General features: G+C 58.1%; 1 pseudogene; it reads left to right on the plus strand.

The window, feature by feature from the left end:
• The first annotated feature begins 1,377 nt into the window (after nt 1–1,377).
• Nucleotides 1,378–21,892, plus strand: part of LOC140712472 (uncharacterized) — a 56,979-nt pseudogene continuing 36,464 nt past the window's right edge.

Raw genomic sequence — 21,892 nt, forward strand, 5'->3', positions numbered from 1 at the left:
AGCTCACTGCGAAAACGGACTTAAACTGCTCTGCAGAATTCAGTTTGAATCATTAGCTACAAACTCAGAAATGCGCCTGTCACGGGCAACTCTGGGTTTCTGGCAGCTCGAAATCATTTCCACCAAAGGATCCCTCAGCTGCAGCGGCTCTGGGCCGGAGGAGAACTGTTTCCTGCCTCCCTCCTGCCCCGCCGGTGTCTATTAGATTCTCCCGAGTCCTCGGGAGGCCAGCCTGCCCTGAGCCATTGGAAAAACAATTTATTTGTAAAGAATTTGCTGAGCTCTTGTCACTGCTCAGGGGACGTTCCCAGGAGCCCTTTGGCCTTGGAACCCAGTGGAGATTTGGGCTTAGGATTGTCTCAAAATGGCCGAGCAGGTGTCTGAGCCTCACTCCCTCTCCCTTGTATCTCTCCGGCCGGGGCACTTTAATCAGCACCTTTCAACTTTGCCTCCTCGAGCACAGGAACGGAAGGCACCGCCTGTGCCCTGTGGAGCTGGTCCAGGCCTCCCCAGGCACTGGCCAGCACCTGCGTTTCCGGGAAACGTCCCCCCGGCCACCCACACTCGCAACCCAAGCCTGGCCGGGCCGTCTGCAGCACGTCTCAGCCAAATAGAAATCGGTGACACCAACCTGACCACGGCAAGAGTGAGCTGGAGTGGAGCCTCCGGCAGCCGTGACTGACTGACGCGGTTCGCAAACACACGCACACCTTCCAAGAACGCCAGGCTGGCCTCACACGACCGGGGCCTCACCGAGTGCAGTGGGTCCCTGGGTGTCAGGGCGGCTGCCCAGAGCTGTGGCTGCTCCCATCTTAGCCTCAGCCTGTGCCCGGGGCCCTGTGGATCCGCGTGGGGTGGCGGTGTTCCAGGTCCACGCGGGGCGGCGGTGTTCCAGGTCACAATGGAAGGAGGTGGGGCCACAGACGACTGTCCTGGGTCTCCAGCCACTGAACCTGCAGGTGTGATCACTGAGGAGGGCTCCTTCTTCCAGCCCCAGGATCTTTGAGCTCCTGCTCCTTCCAGCCCTGGGGTCTTCACTCTCGTTGCCAGGATGAAAGTGTGAAAGACGTGGCTGGGTGGGGGCCCTCGCGTTTCCTGTTCACAGAAAGGCACCTCCTCCTGAAGGCGCTCATGCTGACCTGAGTGTACTCCAAACCGGGGCGGAGACGTGGGGACTGGTGAGAAAATGCCCCGGCTCATGACGACCTCATCTTGCTAGAAACACACGTTCTCCTCTATGACAGCCAAAACCCAAAGTTTCCCTTTAAACATGTTTCCAGGCAGAGGTTTTCTGGGGGTATGAAGCCTCCAGGGGCTGTTTGGTGACTCTGGGCTTTGCCGAGGGCCGGGTGGCACCGTTCCGTTGACTTAGATCGGATGTGGCTGCCGGAGTCCTCGTCGCTCCTGCAGCTGGAACAGCATCTGCCGTGGCTGGTTCGGGGCCACCGCCGCCTCAGTGTTTCCGAGAGGTCCTGCGTTGTCTCGGGGATCAGTGAGCAGTTTGGAGGCAGCATCCTACTTTTACACTGCTTTTGATTTTTTTTTTCCTCCCTAAATTGAACACTTACTGTCTCTGAAAACTTGAAATCGGCTCCTTTGTCTCCAGGAAGCATAAGTCAGTCACGTAAAACTTTGCCCCAAGCATTTCAATCGCTTTTAAGTAACAATGGAAATGTCACTGGATCCGCTCTTGCCGCCTGTGAAGCTCTCACTCCTCCCACCTCAGAAAGCGGCCGGTCTGTTCCCGCCAGTCTCAGGGTCACACACCCGAAAACAAAATCAGCTCTGGAGATGCCGGGAGGGGCCCCAACTAGAGTGGCAGCAGCTGGCACTGCAGCAGGCTTGACGGCCTGTGGGGTGTCCTGGATCTATGGCCACGTTATTTTTACCATCTCCGTTTGCCGTGAGACCCGGCGGAGCAGTCCCAGAGTAACACTGCGGAGATGCGGGCACGGGGCTCCCTCCGCGTCCCTCGAGGCTGCAGCCGCTCCCGCTCCCGCCTGACTTTGGGACCACAGGGTGTCACGTCCAGTGTCTCATTTCCGTAACACTGGGAAAGGTACAGGCAAGACACGAAGACTATGGTTTTCGAGGTGAGCCCTCCGATCTCCCTGAGGCTCCCTGGGGCTTCCTGGAGAGGCTGGACACCCTGTGTTATCTGATCAGCACGAGGGAGTGAACCTTGGAATGCGGCAGCGCCCATCACGCCGGCTCCCTGCCTTCTGTCCAGCAGTTCCCAGCCCTGTCGGGACAGCACCGGCGCCCATCACGCCGGCTCCCTGCCTTCTGTCCAGCAGTTCCCAGCCCTGTCGGGACAGCACCAGCTCCCATCACGCCGGCTCCCTGCCTTCTGTTCAGCAGTTCCCAGCCCTGTCGGGACAGCACCGGCGCCCATCACGCCGGCTCCCTGCCTTCTGTCCAGCAGTTCCCAGCCCTGTCTGGGGACAGCACCGGCGCCCACACGGAGGACGAGGAGGGCTCGTGAGAGGTCTCCACATGGCACGAGGCGGTGTCCCGGGGCCACGGCTCCCGTTTGCAGCAACACCCTGCATCCCATCCCTTCACACAGCAAGGCCTGCAGGTGCACAGCGGCCGGCGGGTGGGGAGTCTTCCTCCGGAGTCCGGGAACGGCCGACACAGTGTGGCATTTTGGCATTTGGGGACACCCTTAATCTTTGGTTTCTGTTTATCTGCCAAGAGTCTGTTGCACACCTGTGAAGCCCAGGTCCAGCTTGGGGGAGGACGAGGCAGGAGCCCCCGGTCCCCCCCTTGCAGTGATGGGCTCAGAGGCACCGTCAGTGAAGCCCAGCTGAGGGCAGGAACAGGTGTGGGAACCGGAGGGGTCTGGGGCGACAGAGCCTTTGCCAAACAAAGATGGAAGGAGGGCCCTGCCGAGCATGAAGCATGGAGTGTGTAGGTGGGGAGGGTCCTGGGGGGGTCAGGGAGGCCAGCCGACCCCAAGGAGAGCGTCAGAGCAGAGGCCGGTGTGGGCAGACGCGGGCCCTGGAGAGAGGCGGGTGGAGGACGAGGCCTTGCTTCTGAGTGAGAAGCCAAAGGGTGGGACCCACAGCTCTCGGGGAAGAGGAGCCGGGAACAGGGCAGCCCGTGGCCTGACGCAGGCTGGGCTCTGCACGCTGGGAGCCACGCAGGGCAGTGAAACTCCCAGGTGGGGCGTGGGAATGTGTTCTGCTGGGGAGGCAGGTTTCCTCGGCACACGGACGTTGGCAAAGAAGGGAATGGGGAACCCAGGACTGCAGCGCCCATCTCTCTTCTCAGGCGCAGGGCATGGGGCACCCGCTTGGCTCCTCCAGGGGGGCCCCTCAGGTGCCACAGTGACGCCCCATGGCCCACATCATCCACCTCCTCACAGGAATCCCAGCGGCACCAGCCTCCTCTGCACCAGCAAGGCAGGCCCGGGCTCCAGTGGGGCTTTGCAGGGGACGCGTCCACAAGTCCCAGGCCACTCAGTGCCCCGCTGGGCGTGCTGCCTGCCTTACGATGTGTTCCGGGTACAAAACTCAACAGTTACCAACCGCCCCTCGTTTCCTGGCGATTCTTGCCTTTAAAACCCTGATGTTACTTTCAAAAAGTAAATGGTTGAAACAGGCTCACATGTATTAATGATTTACTGTGCTGGCTTGCAAAAATGAGCAGGATGTCTCTTGTCCAGCGGCCACACAGAACTGGACACACATGGCTGTCAGCTGCAGCTGGGGCCGGTTGAGTCTCTGAGTGGCCTTGGAGCCACCTAGTGCCCACCCCCTTTCTTGCTTGTAGTTCTCAAGAATCACTGCAGATTCTTGTTGGAAACTTCTCAAGAATCACTGCAGATTCGTGCTGGAAACGCAGCATCCTGAGAGAGGGAGGAGCTGGCCTGGCAGCCGGGCTCTGTTCCTGTCCCCCATAGAGCAGGTGTGCTGCAGGACCGCAGCCAGAGCAGGGTATCCAGAAGCACTGCAGCACATCCAGAGCAGGTGTCCTGCAATACTGAAGCCTGGTGCGTGCTGTCCCCTCGGTGTGGACTCAGAGCAGCACCTTCTGGATCCCTCCGCAGCAGTGCAGCATTAAGCAGATGAGGCCCGTCCTGCCCTGGGCTCCTCTCCTGAGCCCGGGGGACCAGCTTGTCACAAACCCTGTGAGCCTTTGGGGCCGGTTTGCCATGAACCCTGGACTTCTGCCCTCCCCTGCTGCCTGTCTGGGTAATCAGGTTGCTCCTCCTAACTTGTGTGAGTGCCCTGCCTCGCCCAGCTCAGGCGAACACTCTGATCCCCATGTGTGTGAGTTGCGCGGTGTTTCGAGTCCTCTCCTGAGGTTGGTGCCTGTGCACTGGGAGCTTCCCAGAGCTCACGGACAACAGCTTTGCCTTGAAATCTGAGCTGAACCCGTGGCACAGAATGTGGAGCCCGTGACCTCCGCAATCTAGCTGTGAGGGCCTTGCAGGGAGGCAGGTGGGCTCACAGTCTTCAGGTCCCATCACGTTTGTCATTTGAAAAGTCAACTGCAAGTGCCTTTTCCTTCTTCTTTCGTAATCAGTTGGCCAGTAGTCAGGCTAAGCATGGATCGCAGGACCAGCCTTCCAGAGCTCTCTGACGTGGGACTCAGCCCAGATGTGGCTTCTCTGATGTGGGACTCAGCCCAGATGTGGCCTCTCGGGGAGCTCGTTTCTCCTCTCCCAGCCCACCCCTGGAAACAAGAATCTCTTTTGTTGGAAATACTTTCTCCCTTCTGCACTGACGTTTATCTCAGTGTTTGAGGAGTCAGTTACTTGTGCCGCGCCTGGAGGCTTTGATTCTGGAGAGCAGGACGTGCATGTGTTTCATCTCCGCACCTCATTGTACCCGGGAGTCAGAGGGGCTGGATGTGTCTGTTGAGTGAACAGCAGGATGAGTGGATGAATGAATGGATGGACGGGTGGGTGGATGGATGAAGAGGAAGGTAAACAGATGGATGGGTAAATTGGTGGGTGAGTGGGAGGGTGGATGGAAGATGGGTGTGTGTGTGGATGGGTGGATGCATGGGTGGATGGGTAGATGGATGGATGGGTGGGTGGAGGGATGGGTGGGTGGTTGAGTAGATGGGTAGGTGGCTGGATGGGTGAATGGATGAATGGATGGATGGGTGGATGGGTGGATAGGTGGGTGGGTGGATGGGTGGATAGGTGGGTGGGTGGATGGGTGGATAGGTGGGTGGGTGGATGGGTGGATAGGTGGGTGGATGGATAGGTGGTGAAACTAGGGGGCTATTTCCTTGGGATAGATAGCTCTGGTGAGGACAGGGGTGTGGGCAGCAGGGTGGCCGTGCTCTGGCTGAGGCCTCTTGGGAGCATGAGACCCTGTTATAATTCACTCATTTAGGATAGAACATGGCTGCGTAGAGCACCCCTGGAAACTTGTCCAACCCCTGGGTCCTCTGCCCTCCTCCTAGATGTCGTGAATAATTTAGGAGCTTGGCATTTCCCTGGCAGGGCCATCACCCCCTTCAGGGCTGCCCAGTTCACACTGAGTGAGCCGTCCCAGGATCAGGGCAACACAGTTGCCAATGGACCCGTGGGCGGGTGTTGGGAGGCCAATCTCCGCTGCGTCCCATCAGAGGGCACCTGCAGAGGGTCCGAGGGCAGCCACAGCCGGCCCACCTCCACCTCCACAGGCGCAGCTCCTGGGCCTCTTCCCTAAGGGTGAGGGTCTAGGTTGCCCTGGGGAGACTCGGGTTGACCAGGTGCCGGCCGAGCCATGGAGCAGCTGAGCCTCAGCGGCCGCGCCTCCCCTAGAAGCCAGCGCAGTGCACGCGCCTCCCCGAGAAGCCAGCGCAGCGGACGCGCCTCCCCGAGAAGCCAGCGCAGCGGACGCGCCTCCCCGAGAAGCCAGCGCAGCGGACGTGCCTCCCTGAGAAGCCAGCAGCTTGCACCAGGTTTGAGCCGAGGCCCAATTCTCACCGGCCACGTTCCCAGGCTCTGGGTTTAGGGCTGCAGAGCTGTAGGGCCGTGCAGTCCTTTTCAGTGTGAATGTTTTCACCTTCCTGTTTCACGTCACCAGGGAATGAGGCCATGCCCCCACCCGCTTTCCTTCGACTTCTTTTCAGGGAGCTGATTCAGGGGAGCCTGGATGCCAGAGTCTCGGGGGCCGGGAGTGCCAAGCCGGAGTCCCCACGAGATGCAGAGGAAACGGTGGTGCCAGGAGGCATCCCTGTTGAACGGGCAGCTTAGTTCCGGATCACTGGAGGCTCAGGGCCATAGTGAAAAATTCAGCATCCTAAATAAAACATGAGAACGTTTAGATGAGCCAGCATTTTCCATTCTTTTCTTCAACAAAAATTGCGTGACAATATTGAACCAGGATGTGGTCCGAGTGCCACATGTCCCCTTCCTGGGTTCTCTCCCCGAAGGCAGAGGCTGCTCCTGAGCCTTGGGCCGAAGAAATTCAGGGCGTCACACTCCCAGAGGGCCGTGAGACCGTCAGACTCCTCGCCACATGCCTGGGCTAAACTGCTGTCGCAAGAACAGAGATTGCTGCCACCCCAACAACGCACCGGGAAACCCAAACCACAGGCTGCCCCTGTTACTCCGGGACCGTGAGGCCACGCCCACCATGGGGGAGGCGCCGGGGTCCCGTGTGCCGGGGTCTCTCAGTGACACAGGGGCTCCTTGTCCACAGGGGCGCATACTTGAGTCACCTGAGCTTCACCATGTCCCAGTTCCATTGCAGAACCCATGGGCAGTCCTCGAGCTCGGCTCCAGCCTGGTCCCATCGAACTCCTGGGTGTCCGAGGGCTCTTCACAGACAGACACACCCTCATTCCAGCAGGTGCAGGCGGGTTGGGAGACGCACAAGAAGCTCTGGAAGCTGGACTTCAATTCGTCTTTTCTCATTCAACACAAAGACGTCACTCATCCGCAGGAGGGACCGTGCCTCCCAGGCCTGGACCCCAGTCGCTGCGATTGGACGTTCCAGTTAAAAATACAACTTCAGAAGCACATCATTTGAGCTGGCCTCGAGAGCAACTAAATATTATTGCACAGAAACTCCAGGACCACTCGCAGCTAGCACCGGTAAATGCTGTTCTCTTCCTCTAACAGCAATAGGTTTGTTAGAAAAAAAAATGTCCACACTTTCTAACAAAAGCCAAGGGCGCCTGTCACTGTGCAGCCATCAAAGGGAAGGTGGATGCATCCCTCGTTATGGGCCGGCCCTCACAAAGTCCGCTCCATTTTATTTTTGAAGCATGTATCAAAAGCCCACTGGTTCCTCCGGTACTGAAGGCAGCGATTCAATAATGCGGCTCAACGGGCCCGCCCACTGCTGGCCGGGAAGCCGGCTACGAGCTGCCTTTGAGGACGCACCTGCCGCCGGCCGAGCTCCGTGGGGCTCTGAGGTCTGATCTCCCAGCAAATGGAAGAGTGGAAGGAACATCGGAAAGACAGGCGCTGTCTCCTGGGATTGTAGCTGGAGTATGCTCCGTGCCGCGGAGGCCGCGTTCGAGGCCCAGGTGGCCTTTATAATTGATGGTGGATGAGAAGATGGGCGCGGGTGGCATGTAGGCACCTGGCACACACGTTGTCTTTGACCTGCCGTTAAAGCGCATTCCCACGTGTCGCAAACAACGCCGTCCCTGGCGTTTCCTCATCAGGAGGTGTGAGGTGCTTCGGCCAGTTTCTCCTCCGCTGAGGACGCAGGCCGGGAGTTTGCTACGCTTTTTCTCATTTAAAGTTTTCATTGTCTTTCTTCACCCGGAGCCTGTGTTCTGCTCTCTGTGTGTCTTCCAGCGTGATTAGCGAGCTGTGGGAATGAGGGCAATTTTTCTTCCAAGCTCCCGCTCCCGGGGAACTGCAGGAGCCATGCTGGCGGCCGGAGATGCAGGAGGCTCTGCTCTTACAGCAAGGTAGATCCCCAACCGCGTTTGCCATTTAGGGTGAGGTCGGGGAGGGGAGCTGTGCTCCACGTCCCCTCCAAGGGGCCCGGCCACTGGTTGACTTGCCTGCCTGGCAGGAGGCACCTGCCCAGCCTTGTTCCTCTCCAGCCCCACAGATCTCAGGCCCGGCATCCTCAGACCTGGACAGGGTGATGGGACTCCCGGCGACTGCAGGCTCTCATCGCCAGAGTGGGGACAGGCCCTTTCAGGCCTCTCCCTGCTGAACGGGGCTGCACTGGGCCGGATCCGGCTCCTGTGGGCCCCTACGAGGCTCCTGGCTCCGGCTCCTGCTGGCTGTCCATCCGCCTGGCCTGGCCACATGTCCCTGCTCTGATTTCTCCAAGCCCAGCTCTTTCTCGCCCGGGGCCTGTGTCCTGGCTCGTCCCCCTGCCAGGAATGAGCCTTCCCCGCTCCTGGTATGGGGATACAGCACGGCCATTACCCCACTCCCCAGGGCTCGGTTCAAGGCCTCTCCCAAGAGAGGCCGTCCCGTCTCCACACTGTGTGCTCACTGGGTCCCCCAGCAGGAGCTCCGAGGACGGGGCCAGTCTGACTTGTCGAGGCTGTGGTCCCAGCACCAGCCCAGTCAGCCCGTGGAGGCTCCCACAGATGCCTGTCAGATCAATCAGTCAATTGGCCTGGAGCCCGGGGGTAAGGCAGGGGCATCCCACCTGAGTGGATCGGGGAGCAGGCACCCAGCCGTTGTGACGGCTCCATCCTGGGACTTGAGCTCTGTATGTGGGTGCAGGAGGCGGGAGGCGTGTGGGGTGGCGGGGGCCTTTGACCGGCCACCTGGCATGTAACAGGGGCAGGAGCTAGCCAGGGCACAGAGGCCATCACCGGGCACCAGGTGCTGAGGCACCAGATAGGTGGGGCTCCAGGGAACTGGCACAGAGGGCGTCTTTGTCAAACAGCCCAGAGTTTCTATCGTAGCTCCCACCTGAGCCCACAGCCTCATGGAGCACAGCGGTGGGAGGGCCATGTCACTGGCGTGGGGAGTGGGGAGTGGGGCTACCTCTCCCGGAGGCCCCCAGGCAGCTCACGCTAAAGGCCAGCCCAGGAGGAGCCTCTCTGTGACGGACACTGTCCTCTCCCCGCCCCCTTCTCCCTCCACATGGGAATGTGGCTATCCCGGGTCACTGTGGGTCGGGAGAGAAAGTGGACACGGGTGGCCCTGGGGGCAGACTCCTGCAGGTGTGCAGAGAGCAGGGCCCGGTCACAGCCCCCTGGTCATGCCAGCCCGGGAGACCCTCCGCTGTGGTGTGAATGTTCGTTCTTCCAGCCTCGTGTTGCACTGTGATCCCCCATGTTGGAGGTGGGACCTGGTGGGAGTGCATCAGTCACAGGGTGGATCCCTGAGGAAGGGCTTGGTGCCCTCCCTGGGGCAGTGAGTTCTTGCTGTGAGTTCCCCACAGAGCTGCCTGTTGAACAGAGCCCGGCACCTCCCACCCCTCTCTCTTCCTTTCTCCATCCCCATGAGATGCTGGTTCGCCTTCACCTTCCACCAAGTGTGGAAGCTTCCTGAGGCCTCAGCAGAGGCAGGTGCCAGGGCCACGTGTCCTGTGAAGCCTGCAGAGCTGTGAGCCAAAGGAAGCTCTTTTTAAATAAATTACCAGCCTCAGGCATTCCTTTATAGCAACACAGACAGACTAAGACCCCCTCTCTTCCAAGGGGGTGGGCGCCCCAACCCTCCGTGCTCCTCATGCAGCCTGGGGGCCTTGTCAGCAGACCCCTACCCAGCTCTTCACGTCTGAGACCTGACCCTGTCTGCATCCTCCGGGCTGCAAAATCAGAGCTCGGGAAGCATCAGAGGCCTAAAAAAGCCGCAAAGCAATGGAACCAAGTCACCAAGTCAAAGTCCCAGTGGAGGGAGATGCAGGGACATGGGGCTCCACAGAGGTGCTCCTGGGGAAAGAACAGAAATGCAGGACAGAAAACACAAAGCCACGAGTGACGAACGCAGTCCCGAAACACCCAAGAAGACGCAAGGGCACGGCCAGCAGAGGCCTCTCCCCACAAGGCTCCCGGATTGCAGGGAGACACGGCATCCTATGGGTACTCAGGCAGAAAAAGCAGGTTACATGTGGGGAGAGAAGCCTGTCCACAGGCTTCCCACAGAATCCCAAGACCAAGAAACATGTGAATTCTGCATCAGGAAACTATGGCCAAAAGTGGAATCCCAGGCAATAGACAGCAGCAGGAATTTCTCACATACGAGGGCACCGAGGGGATCACACCCATGAACTCCTCTCCCACGTGGAGGGAACGAGGGAATCACAGCCGTGAACCCCTCTCGCACGTGAAGGGAACGAGGGAATCACGCCCGTGACCTGCCATCACACATGTAGAGAATCCAGGGACTTGGGCAGTACAACTGCTCTTGAAAACTGACTCTTGCCCGAGTCCACCCAACCAAGACCAGAGCTGGAAAGAACCTCACGTCCGGGTAGTCCCAGCCCCATGATGCTGCCCGGGAGCCCCTTCCATGCTGAGCACCGGGAGAATCATGGCTGTAGGAGCCAAAACGAATACTGTGTGCTTTGCATGTTCACGTGGTTTGGCTGTGTTCCCTCCCGAATCTCCCCTTGAATTGTAGTTCCCATAATCCCCACGTTTTGCGGGAGGGCCCGGTGGAAGGTGGTTGGACCGTGCGGCGGTTTCCCCACACTGTTCTCATGACAGTGAGTGAGTTCGCACGAGAGCCGGGCGCCGGGCATCTCCCTTGCTTGCACTTTTCCCTGCTCCTGCCTTGTGAACAAGGTGCTGCTTCCCCTTCAGCCACGACTGTGATGAGGATGAAGCTCTGATTTTTTTTATCTTGCCGAATTCCTATCTAAGGAGTCTGGGGAGTCAATGCCCTACAAACCATCAATTCTCATCAGATGGGTTTCATTTAACCCTGTGCATCATGACTTCCTTTCCATTCTGACTCTGGCAGAACAAGGGAAAAAATCAAAATGTTTTACCCTAAAATATAGTTTCTTGCCGTATCTTGAAATTGCCCTCCAAAGTCTCCTGTGGGAAAAATCCGCGTTCTACCGAGAACCCCTTTCCCCTTTGTTTTCTTTCCTTTCTTTCCAGGTTCGGTAGATAATCAGCTAAGAGCCAGGCACCCTTTTAGGTCTAATAAGAAACTTTTTACAACCTGCTCTCTCTCTGAAGTCTGCTATGGGAGAGCTTCCTCTGGACGATGATAAAACTTGGTCTCCACAATCCTTTATCTCAGCCTGAACATTCCTTTCCATTGATCTCAGGTCTTCAGATAAACTCAGCCAATTGTAATCCAGAAAATGTTGAAATTCACCGATTGCCTGGAAGCCCCGCTTGAGTTGTCCCAACTTTCTGAACCAAACCAATGTATTTCTTCAGTGTATTAGATTGCTGTCTCACGCTTCCCCAAAAATGCATAAAGCCAAGCTGCACCCGACCACCTTGGGCACCTGCTCTCGGGACCTCCCGGGGCTGTGTCATGGGCCGTGATCACTCACATTTGGCTCAGAACAAATCTCTTCCAATGTTTTACAGAGTTTAATGCTTTTCATCAACAATTTCAAGTAAAATTCATTTGTAATGTTTTGTTGAAATAGTATATTATTCCAATAATCTGAAATAAATTCTTTTTTCTTTCGAGCTATGAGTATGTACAAAGAAGTATCTGATTGTGTGGTTGGATTTTAGGCAAGTTTTTACTTTCTTGGTAATTTTCTGCACAACTTGAATTTTTCTGAATGAGGAGCATTATCATATTTTACAAACACGATTAAGTCATTGCTATGAAAAGAGAATATCATGCAATGAGATGACGGACTGAAAGCAATAAGCCGTCGCTGCTGTAGGAACTGAGGGACTCAGGTACCCTCCCGGGGGTCTGGCTCCCCACTGGATCTGAGCGGCCTCCCCCGGGGTGGGCAGAGGGAGCTGAGCCTTCGCTCTACCACCCTGTGTGCCTGGTAGGCCAAGGTCTCTTTTCTCCCCCCCAGAGCAAGACGATGATAACACCTGCCCAAACGCCTTCCCAGAGGGTCCTTTTTTTTTTTTTATAGCTCAAATGAGATGCTGATGTTTGTAAAAGAGATCCACAGACAGTAAACAGCCTCAGATATGCCTGGGGTCCCGGGACGTCAATCAGTCTGTACTAAATGAATATGCTAATTTAACAAACCTTCCCCTTGCAAGGAAGGACTGCTAACATCCACTAAGAATGTTTTAAAAATCATTTACGATATAAATTTTTAAATGAGTAAACACATTTTTGGTATGCAGAGAAAACCCATTGTTTTTAGAAACACATTAATGTTTAAAGTATATGTAGATGAGGACAGAGATCTATCACCCAGTCTAAGAGAGCTTTAAAATGTAAGCGTTTCAAATAGAAGCTAATGAATTTTTAATTGATTTAGTTGCAAGTAAGTGCAGTTTCAGAATATTTTAGTGTAAAGCAAAATAAAATTCTAAGCCCCCCAACTAACTGGACGGATCCCCCTTCGTGGCCAAGGGAACCTGAGACACGGGATTCCCAGCCATGGTGGGAAGAGGCGGACACCTCTCGTTACGCCCCCTCCCCTTTGGTGTCCGGGCACCACTGACCAGCGCTGATGTTACAATAGAGTTCTTAGGATGGACAGACAGACTCCCGGCCTGACTCTGGCGCAGCCTCCCACACAGACGGCAGACGGCAGGCCCTGAGGACGTGGACACGGTGCTCGCCACAATACATGCCTTTGGCTTGTCTGCTGCGGGGGAAAATTGCATCTTAGAGGGTCTCCTCCCCTTTCTAGGTCTTTCCCAGACCTACAGAGGACTAACCAGGAGTCCGACACCTTTTAAATTTGGAAGAGAGATTTCCACCCTCCGTTCTCTCCGAAGGCTGTTTCCTACCTGGGAGCCTCAGCTGCTTAACAAGAACCTCAGCGTCTACAGCCCACTTGATCCCAACCCAGGCTTTTCTGTCTCCTGACTTCTTAAGGCTTAGACGAAGCTTAACTCTTTCAAGCAACTGCCCACCAGAAAACCGTTGAATCCAGGTGCAAGTCCCCACGTCCCACCTGAACCTTCCATGGACTGACGGACATCTTTGCCTGTAACTTCCGTCTCCCTGAAATGCATAAAACTGAACTGTGACCCACCCACCTTAGGCACATTCCCAAGACCTCTTGAGACTGTAGCTCAGGCCACGATCAATCATACTGGCTCAGAATAAACCTCTTTCAATATTTTACAGAATTTGGCGCTTTTTTTTTTTTTTTGGCAACATTAGGAAAACCTTTTAAGATACACTTTCCATTTCTGCCAGAATATCACACTTTACTTCACACTGATACAGAAGACAACATTATGGAATTAAGCGTACGCCCCACCCCAAAATTCGGAAAGACGGTAGAAAAAACTTGAGGTAACTCAAACTAGACCGTTTTCCTTTCCTGAGAAAATCCTCATGTCCTTAGCTCCAAAGTAAATTCCAATAAATAGTGACAATGTAACAAAGTAAATTATGCCAGCACTGTTGAACCTGTCTGTTGGGGAGCGGCAGGGCTGTGCTGGCTCCAGGCCTCTGCGCCTTGACGGAGTCGTCCCATGACGCGGGAGTGTGGGGTCCACCCTGCCTCGTCGGCACTGACGCTGTCCCACACACAGGCTCACCGTGTAAGGGTCCCTCCCGTACAGGGATGCAGAAAGCCGCAGCCTTGCGCAGCTGCCTGACTCTGCCCAGGCTGGGAGGGTCTGAAAAGAAGCCCCTGGAGTCTGGATCTTAGACGTGAGCCCCACGGATCATGGCTGTGTCCCTGACACCTCCCCGGAAACACCGGCAGCTCTCTCACCTGGCCTCAGCTGCCCTGAGTCCGCATGTGTTCCCCTGGGAGGCCAGCCCTGCACGCAGCCGGTCCACCACCTCCCGGAGGCTCACACCGTCTCCGCTGGCAAAGCCCACGTTTGGGGTCTCCGGAGAGAGACCCTTCCCATGCTGGATCCTGCTTCTCTTGCAATCCCAGCTCCCAGGCCCAGGTGCTCACGAGGAGGGCCCTTCACACAAACCTCGTCCTCCTGTCTGCTGCTGGCTGCAGCGTCCCCGCCCCCCTCACTGCACCAACTTCTTCCACCTCCCTCCTGGGTCCACCTCTCTCCTGGGTCTGAGCAGTGGGTCCCTGGGACTGAAGAGTGTAGCACATTGAGTAACGATCCCCAAAGAGATGTGTCTCCATCTTAACCCCAGAAGCACTCAGGTTTGGAAAAAGGGTCTTTTGAGGCAAGGTCATCCTGGGTTGTGGGAGCAGCCCTAATCCAGGCGCGAGTGTCCTGGTAAGGGAACATGCATCTGGGGGCGTCGAGGAGGCCGTGCACTGGGGCTGTGCTCCCCGCCGAGGCTGGGACCCTCTGCAGCTGCGGACGTGGCCCCACGCTTCTCTCACCTTCCCGCTTCCCACAGTGACCTATGACCCTGTCATGACTTGGTGCCAGCCCCTTGGAGACACTGGTGTCCCTCCAACTCCACTGCCTGGGGGTCAGCAGAAACCGGAAAGAGAAGAGCACGGCCGCCTCTGCCCGCCTGGTCCCCGGAAGCCCCTCTGACCCGGAGCAGCAGCCGCTCCCTGCAGCCTGTCCCGGAGACCAAGAGCCACCAGGGTGAGGCTGGAGCTGGGCCAGGAGGCTGCTCTGTTGGACGTGGAGTCTCTGAACCTGCTCGGTGCACGTGCACGCTCCCCTGAGCCCCACTGTTTTCCTTACAGGACCCTGTTCTCATCCCTGGGTGGAGGTGGAGAGAGGCTGAGCCGTTTGCAGGACAGTCTGAGGGGCAGAGCCCCGTGACTTTGAGACTGTGCAGATCTCCGGGACCTGGGGACCAGGTAAGGTGGGTTGGGGGCTCCCTTCTGCAGCCCTGAGATTGGAGCAGGCCTCAGGGGAGCCCCGCAGGGCCAGCACTGCCCAGGCCTGGGACTGGGGAATGGGCCAAGGGTCCCATCTGTGGAGCAGCTGTGAGACCCCTCGCAAGCCGGTGTGGACACTGGAACCCCATGTGCAGAGGCTGCTGAGCAGAAAGGCTTCCTCGTGCGCCTCCGTGCTGCCCCCGGGGCTCGTCTGCCCGACGGCCTCCCCAGCCAGGAGCACCCAGGCTCCTCCGACACAACGGGGCTCAACAAAGTCTGTGTGGAATGGAGATGAGATCACGGAAGCCTCCAGCCCCACTGAGGCAGGAGAGACGCGGCACCGCCCGGAACAGGGGTCTCTTATCAAAAGCCCTTGGCTTGCGGGGCCATTAGGGATTCTATGCACACAACCGGAGTGTTGAATAATGAATCAGACTGCCCTGGTGTGATGAGATTTCATAAATGAGCGATTTGCATATTGTGATTGATCACGGCCGCAGTCAGAAGCCTCTGGGGCTGGAGCTGGAGGAGCCGGTCAGGTGCCAGCTTCCATGTCCTCAGCCGGTGCCTCAGTCCTGCCCCAGGGGCTGCAGGGACGCAGACTCCCCATGGCATGTGGACCCTGCCCCGGGCGGCCGCTGGACTTGAGACTTGGGGAGGAAGCAGGCGATGTGGAAACGCAGGACCCCGGCAGAGGCCTCCAGAATCCAAGGGGACCGTGCTGCTGTCCTCTCCGCCGAGGGGATGAGGGCCACGGTCCCTCTGAAGGTCCCTGCCTTTGGGGGAAGCCAGGGTCGGTCCTCAGCGTTTGTGAGACGCAGCTCATGCCCTCTGCCTGGGAGCTGTGCCCTTTCTGGCCAAGGGCTCAAGCCCAGAGGTCGCTGCCCCCACCCGGCTCTGACATTCCCACACCTTCTGGAAGAATTCCAGCAGTAATGACGGCAGCCGCTCATAGAAAACCCAGGGCAGGCCGGCTCAAGGCAAGTCAGGCCAGGCGGCTGCAGGACTTAGCAATCTTCCCACCCGGCCTAAGCAGCCTGGAAACCGCATCCGCCTTCACGCAGCTAAGAACAGCCAGCTGTCCCTGAGGATGTGGGATGCAGTGAGGCCAGAGGCACCCTCGGGGCAGGAGGGGCAGGAGGGGCAGGAGGCCATGATGAGGTTGCTGAGTGGAGGCGAGAGGGACCCGGGACACCAGCAGCTCGGTGTGGGGGGCTGTGGGTGAGGCAGAGGGCGGGGAGCTGTGGGCGGGGCAGGGGCGGGGATGTGGGCGGGACAGGGCAGGACTGTGGGCGGTGCTATGGGCGGGGCAGGGACTGGGCGGGGCTATGGATGGGACTGTGGGCGGGGCAGGGGCGGGGATGTGGGCGGGGCAGAGGCAGGGCGGGGCTCTTCTTCAGAAGCGGACATTGTGATGTCCACTGTGGGAGGAGACACGGAAAGCCCAGGTCTGAAAGGAGGCCCAGGCCAGGCATGGTGCCTCACACCTGTAATCCTGGCACTTTGGGAGACTGAGGCAGGTGAAGCACTTGAGCCCCTGGAGTTTGAGACCAGCCTGGGCAACACAGCAGACTCCATCTCTAGAAATAGTAAAAAGATTAGCTGGACACTGTGGTGCACGCCTGTGGGCCCAGCCTCGAGGGAAGGTGTGGAGGGAGAGTCCTCACGCCCAGAAACAGCAGTGAGCTGAGATGGCACCACTGCACTCCAGCCTGGGTGACAGAGACTCTGTCTCAAGAAAAACAAAAGAAAAAGGAGATTCAGTTCCTCACAGACCAGCGGAGCAGGGATCAGGGCTGGGCCGTTCTCTGTGGCCTTCTCAGGGGTCCAGAGAGGCAGCGGGGCTGGCATTGCCAACCTTCAGCCCTAGGTCCAACTCCCTTCAGGGGTGGGGGGACCCTAGACCCATCCTCCTGGGAGGGGCTCCTTCACAGCAGCCCACCCCACCCACCACGCCTGGTTCTGGACACGTGCACCTTGTGAAACCCTCACCTCAGTCCCCGGGGACTGGCAGCGTTCCAGCAGGGGCACCTGGCAGGGGTCCGGGAAGGCAGGGTCCAGGAAGGCAGGATCCGTGGGGACAGGCAGGGTCCATGGGGTCAGGCAGGGTGTCCCACACGATGCAGCCTGTCCTCATACGGGGAGCCCTGAGACTCCCTGCGTGAGATGTTTGGGGGCAGAGCTGTGAAGACACAGAAGGAAAAGTTGCCGTCTGCACCAGGTTCCCCACTGTTGGTGGCCCTGTTGTCCATGGCCCTGTGGCCTGTGGCCCTGTCTGATGAGGCCACACCACATTCATGTGGACAAGCACCAGGAGCCCCGGGTCACGTGAGAACACTGTTTCCTCTGACCTGACTGCCTCTCTGCCCGACGGTGTCTGAGCCAGCATCCAGCCGGCCTCGGTGAGGTCTCCTGTGACATTGCCCCAGAGGCTCTTGCTGTGGGGCCGTCCAGTTTACGTGGGGTGACCTGCACCCTGAGCACAGCCCAACAGTTGGCCACACCTTGGGGGCCCGAGGGGCTGAGCTCTACCCAGAGCAGCTGGAAGCTCACAAGGGACTTTTCCCGCCTTGGTGGGAGCCAAGTTCCCCTGGGGGGCAGGTAGGCTGCTCAGCTCTGAAAGGCCTCAGTGCCACCGACACGCTGGGGCCTTTTGTGCAGACAGAGCCCAGGAAAGCACCGCGGGCGTGGAGCTGTGCTGTGGAGGCAGGGTACTGAGCCGATTCCCTGAGAGTGACCGTAATAAAGATGGCTAAATAGAGCATATTAGCACATTTTTAAACATTTATCAAAGCGAGCCCTGGCAGACACCCTGGAAATGCAATTTTCCCTCTCACTGAGCGTGTCATCAATCCCGGGCCGCGGCCGGAGCTGGGTCGCGATGGAGATGGCGGCTCCGTGGCTCCCCCTGATGCTGACACAGATCGCTGTTCCCTGCAGCTCTTCAAACCCCTGAGAGAAATTTGAGGGGAGCTTTGGCAGCTCTCTAAACATCTCCAGCTCAACTGGAGCCCTCTGGAGTCAAAGTGAAATCTTTCTGTCCGGGTTCAGGACAGGGAAGCATGCTGTCCAGCTCTGTGGCAGGCAGGGGACAAAGCCTGGACGTCGGCATCCTTGAGACCAGCCTGGACGGACGTCCCCCTGCTTGGACACCCCTTGAATGGACATCCCGTGCCTGGACACCCCACTACCTGGACGCCCCCATGTCTGGATGTCCTCCTGCCCGAAAGCTTCGCAGCCTGGACGCCCCCATGCCTGGAAGCTCTCCCTGGGCTGGGACAGTGCACTGCACTGAGTTCTGGGTCACATGTCATGCGTACTGACCCTGTGACCCTGGCCCCCAGGCGCCTTGGAGAGGCCTGGGGAAGGTCAGGTTTGGCCCAAGGAGCAGGCATGAGGCTGTAGCATCGCAGAACTCCTCCACTTAGGGACCTGGTGGGAAGTCACAGCCCACGCTCATGTGGGCATTGACCAACACAGCTGACCGTCCCCTGGGGTGCTGTCCAGGCTGCCCTACCTGCCCTCAGGTCTCCTTGACCAGTGGGTAGGTTGGGGAAGTGGGGCTGGAAGACCTGAGGGAGTCTGGGGTCAGGGATGGCAGCCAGGCGGTGGGGGCTGTGACCTTCCTTGTGAACGTGGAGACTGGAGACCCCCAGGCCCCCTGCTTCCAAGCTGTACCCCTGCAGCCCCCTTCTCCACCCCCCAGCTCCCCTCCCCGGCCTCCCCTCCCCTGGGGCCTGAAGCTGAGCCCCACAGCAGCATCCTGACACTGCCCTGTCCCAGGGACCGGGGCCTTCTGCCTGCTCTGCCCACCACAGCACAACACAGGGCCTCACCCTGCCTCGGGTGGGGGTGGGCGGTGTCCAGTAGTGCGGAGGCTTGAATGGGCTGGAGCTACCTTGATCCCAGGTAGGAGCTGAGCACACACGGGGAGCCTCATCCTGAGGCCGCTGGGAGTTGGGGTCAGTCATCGTAGGGGCTGACCCCCAGTCGTCCTTCTCAGGTGCATCCCCTGGAGAAAGCCCATCTGAGCACTCCGGCCACAGACTCCTCGGTAGGGAAGAGCTCCTGCTCCCCCCTCCCGGCTTCTCTAAGCCCAGATGAGACACAGAAGCTCATTTTATTCAAATGCAAACTTTTAATGGATGAAATTCTTCAACAGTGACTTTTTGGCTTTTCGTAATGAGAAAAAGATACGTTCTCTCCTGGCAACGTTCTAAAATTTTGCGGCAAGACATTTTTAGAGCCTCGGAGTCTGAGGCTGGAGGAGGCTGAGCTGTCCTTGTGCCCAGGGCCAGGGCTGCACACAGGAAGGCCCAGGGTGGGAAAGCCAGGCCCCCCTTTCCCACTGGACTTCCAGGGTGCTCGGTGGAAGGACGGCGGGGAATGGAGGCAGCAGGGGCAGGACGGGCTGCTCAGCGGGACAGTCAGGTTGCCGCCGGCCCAGAGGGAGGCTGCAGCCCAGCGGGGCTGAAAGGCACTGCCCTGGGTCTGACCTCACTAAGCCGTGGCAGCCACGCGTGGTTGTGCTGGCTGGAAGCACCCGTTTGTCAGAACAACTCACAATCAGGCCTGGCCCTGGAACTTGCCTTCCTGCCCCCGTGTCTCTTTGTCCTCCAGGCAGGGGCACCTCGTTCTGACCACAGGGCATCTGCCGTCCCTCAGGTCACTGGCTCACTGCTCCCCAGCTCCTGGTCTGCCCCCAACCCATGGCCCTGTCCAGGGTTTGCCGTCCCTCAGACCATGAGGCCACTGCACCCCAGCTCCTGGTCTGCTCCTGCCCCATGGTCCTGTCCAGAGTTTGTGAAATCATCACGGACTGATGACTCAGAATCAGATCAAGATTCAAAGTGTCCTGTGTCCCTTGCTCTCTAAGTGGCCTGGGGGTGAACCCATGAACCTCTTGAGGCCTCAGAAATGTGGGGAGAAAACAACATCAGCTGTGACATGAGGAGTCAAGCCATGGACTGAGGACATGGGGCTGGTCCACGCTGAGACACTGAAGACACGGGGCTGGTCCACGCCCAGACACTGAGGACACGGGGCTGGTCCACGCCCAGACACTGAGGACACGGGGCTGGTCCACGCCCAGACACTGAGGTGCCGAGCCTGCTGCTCAGAAAACACATGAAAGCTTCCTCTCTGCACGCAGCCCTGTCCCGCTCACCCGGAGCTCCAGGCCTGGCCCTGGTAACCAACACCCAAGAAACTCAGAAACTACATTCAGCTGCCCTCTGGGAGGGGCAAGACGGTCACACATCAGTATGTGTGTGTGTGCACGTGTGTGTGTGCAGGTGTGTGTGCATGTGTGTGGCTGTGAGTGTATGTGTGCATGTGTGTGCCTGTGTGTGCCTGTGTGAGTGTGTACAGCAGGCGTGCATGTAACTCCTCTCCTCCCCAAGACAGAAAGTCCCCACAGGCTGCACATGAAGGCATCTCGCTGCGCCCCACCCGAGGACGGCCCCAAGGGACTTGGCACCCAGCAGGTGTTCACGTCCTGGAGCAATCGTACATGCCAGGACATTCTAGATCACTCTGCAGGGATGTGTTAAGCTTCAAAAGTAAAAGGAAGAAAAAGCTGCAGGGCACAGTGGGGCATTCGCTGTTCTTTTCAGTAGGAATCTGCTGAAAGATTCCCGCCAGGCAGGCGGTCGCCCGTGCGTGGTCTCCAACCTTGGTGCTCAGCACAGCCACACGGATTCCTGCTCTCCTGACTTCCTGGAGCTGTCTCCTGCATGTCTGGCCTGCGTGGGCGTTATCGTGAGGAGTAAAATCCAAACTCTGATGACACCTGCCTGGAGGCCAGCTAGGGCTGAGTGTTTCTCCGAGCTGCTCAGTCCCTTCCGTGACCTGCTCCACCAGCAAAGGCTCTCGGACCTCGGAACGGGGGCGTCTGCTCTCCCCGCCCAGAGCGTAGCCCCCATGCTGGTGGTCCTGGGCCCCTGAACGAGGAAAACAGCCCCTTCACCTGATTCTAACTCCACGCCTGGTCCTCTCAGCAGCATGAGGCCTCTTCAGAACTGGTGGAGCACTTAATTGAATCTGCTCCCAAACTGCCAGCTAAATGTGCACTAATTAAATTTGCCAATGAAGCCAAGACAGAATTCCATGCGTCGAGGTCCCTGGCTCGGTGGCCTGTGAGGTGCATCCCAATTGGGGACTCAGAGGCTCCTCCTGCACCTCTCGCCCCGTCCCATCTCCCAACTGAGTCACTGGACTCTTCAAAGCTGTATTCATGTCAGAAATAAATTGGCTTTTTTTTTTTTTGGTTTTGCTTTTTTCATGGGAGAAGAGCATCTTCAAATGAAAACTGCTTTAGCAAATTAAGTCCAAATCAAGAAAGGAAGCTTGAAATTAATTTTTTAAAAAGCCTTCCATGCGTTATTGTTCAGTGCCCAGGCCAGTGGAATTGCAGCAGCGCACGAGGCTGATTCGGGGCCGGCTCAGGAATCGCTCACCAGGAAGGGGGCAGCTCCAGCAAACTTGGGCTTCTGTTGTTCCCTGGGAAAGGTGCCCGGAGCGCTCGGTGCACCTCAAAGAACAGTTGCTGGGAAGGCCCCAAAGCAAGTGTTTGGTTGGGTTGAGGGGTCACAGATTTGAGAACGATGCAACTATTTCCGTGTCCAAAGCGCAGAGGTGGTTTTCTCCGTCCGAGCTCGATTTGACCAGGGCCCCCTGGGCAGAGTCGGGCAGTTCTTGGGGAGCAGCTGTAACCACCCAAGAGTCTAAGTGTCCCCCCGACGTGTCCTCCCAGGCGTCCCCCCCAGGCGTCCTTTCCAGGTGCCCCCCCAGGTGTCCCCTCCAGTCACCCCTTTCCAGAAGCCTCCCCATGCAGAAGCACAGGGAAACGCGACCCGCTGAGGACTGTGTGCATCGCTCCGGATCTCCGTCTGTTCTGAATTTTGATTATTTTCTACTCAGGGCCTCAGAAGCCACCTTGCGATGCTGCCTTCGCGCAGCTGGCTCTGGTCAGCGCCCACCTCGGCTCTGACGTGGTCCACACCTGGAGTCCTTCGGGACAGAGCCTGCCCAGTGCACACCCGGCCCTTGGGCCCCCACTGCCCACTGTCAGGACTGGGGTCTGGACGCCTGGCCACAGCTCCAGGACAGCAGGGCCCAGCACC

This window comes from Chlorocebus sabaeus, chromosome 9 (assembly GCF_047675955.1).
Source record: "Chlorocebus sabaeus isolate Y175 chromosome 9, mChlSab1.0.hap1, whole genome shotgun sequence".
Lineage (NCBI taxonomy): Eukaryota > Metazoa > Chordata > Mammalia > Primates > Cercopithecidae > Chlorocebus > Chlorocebus sabaeus.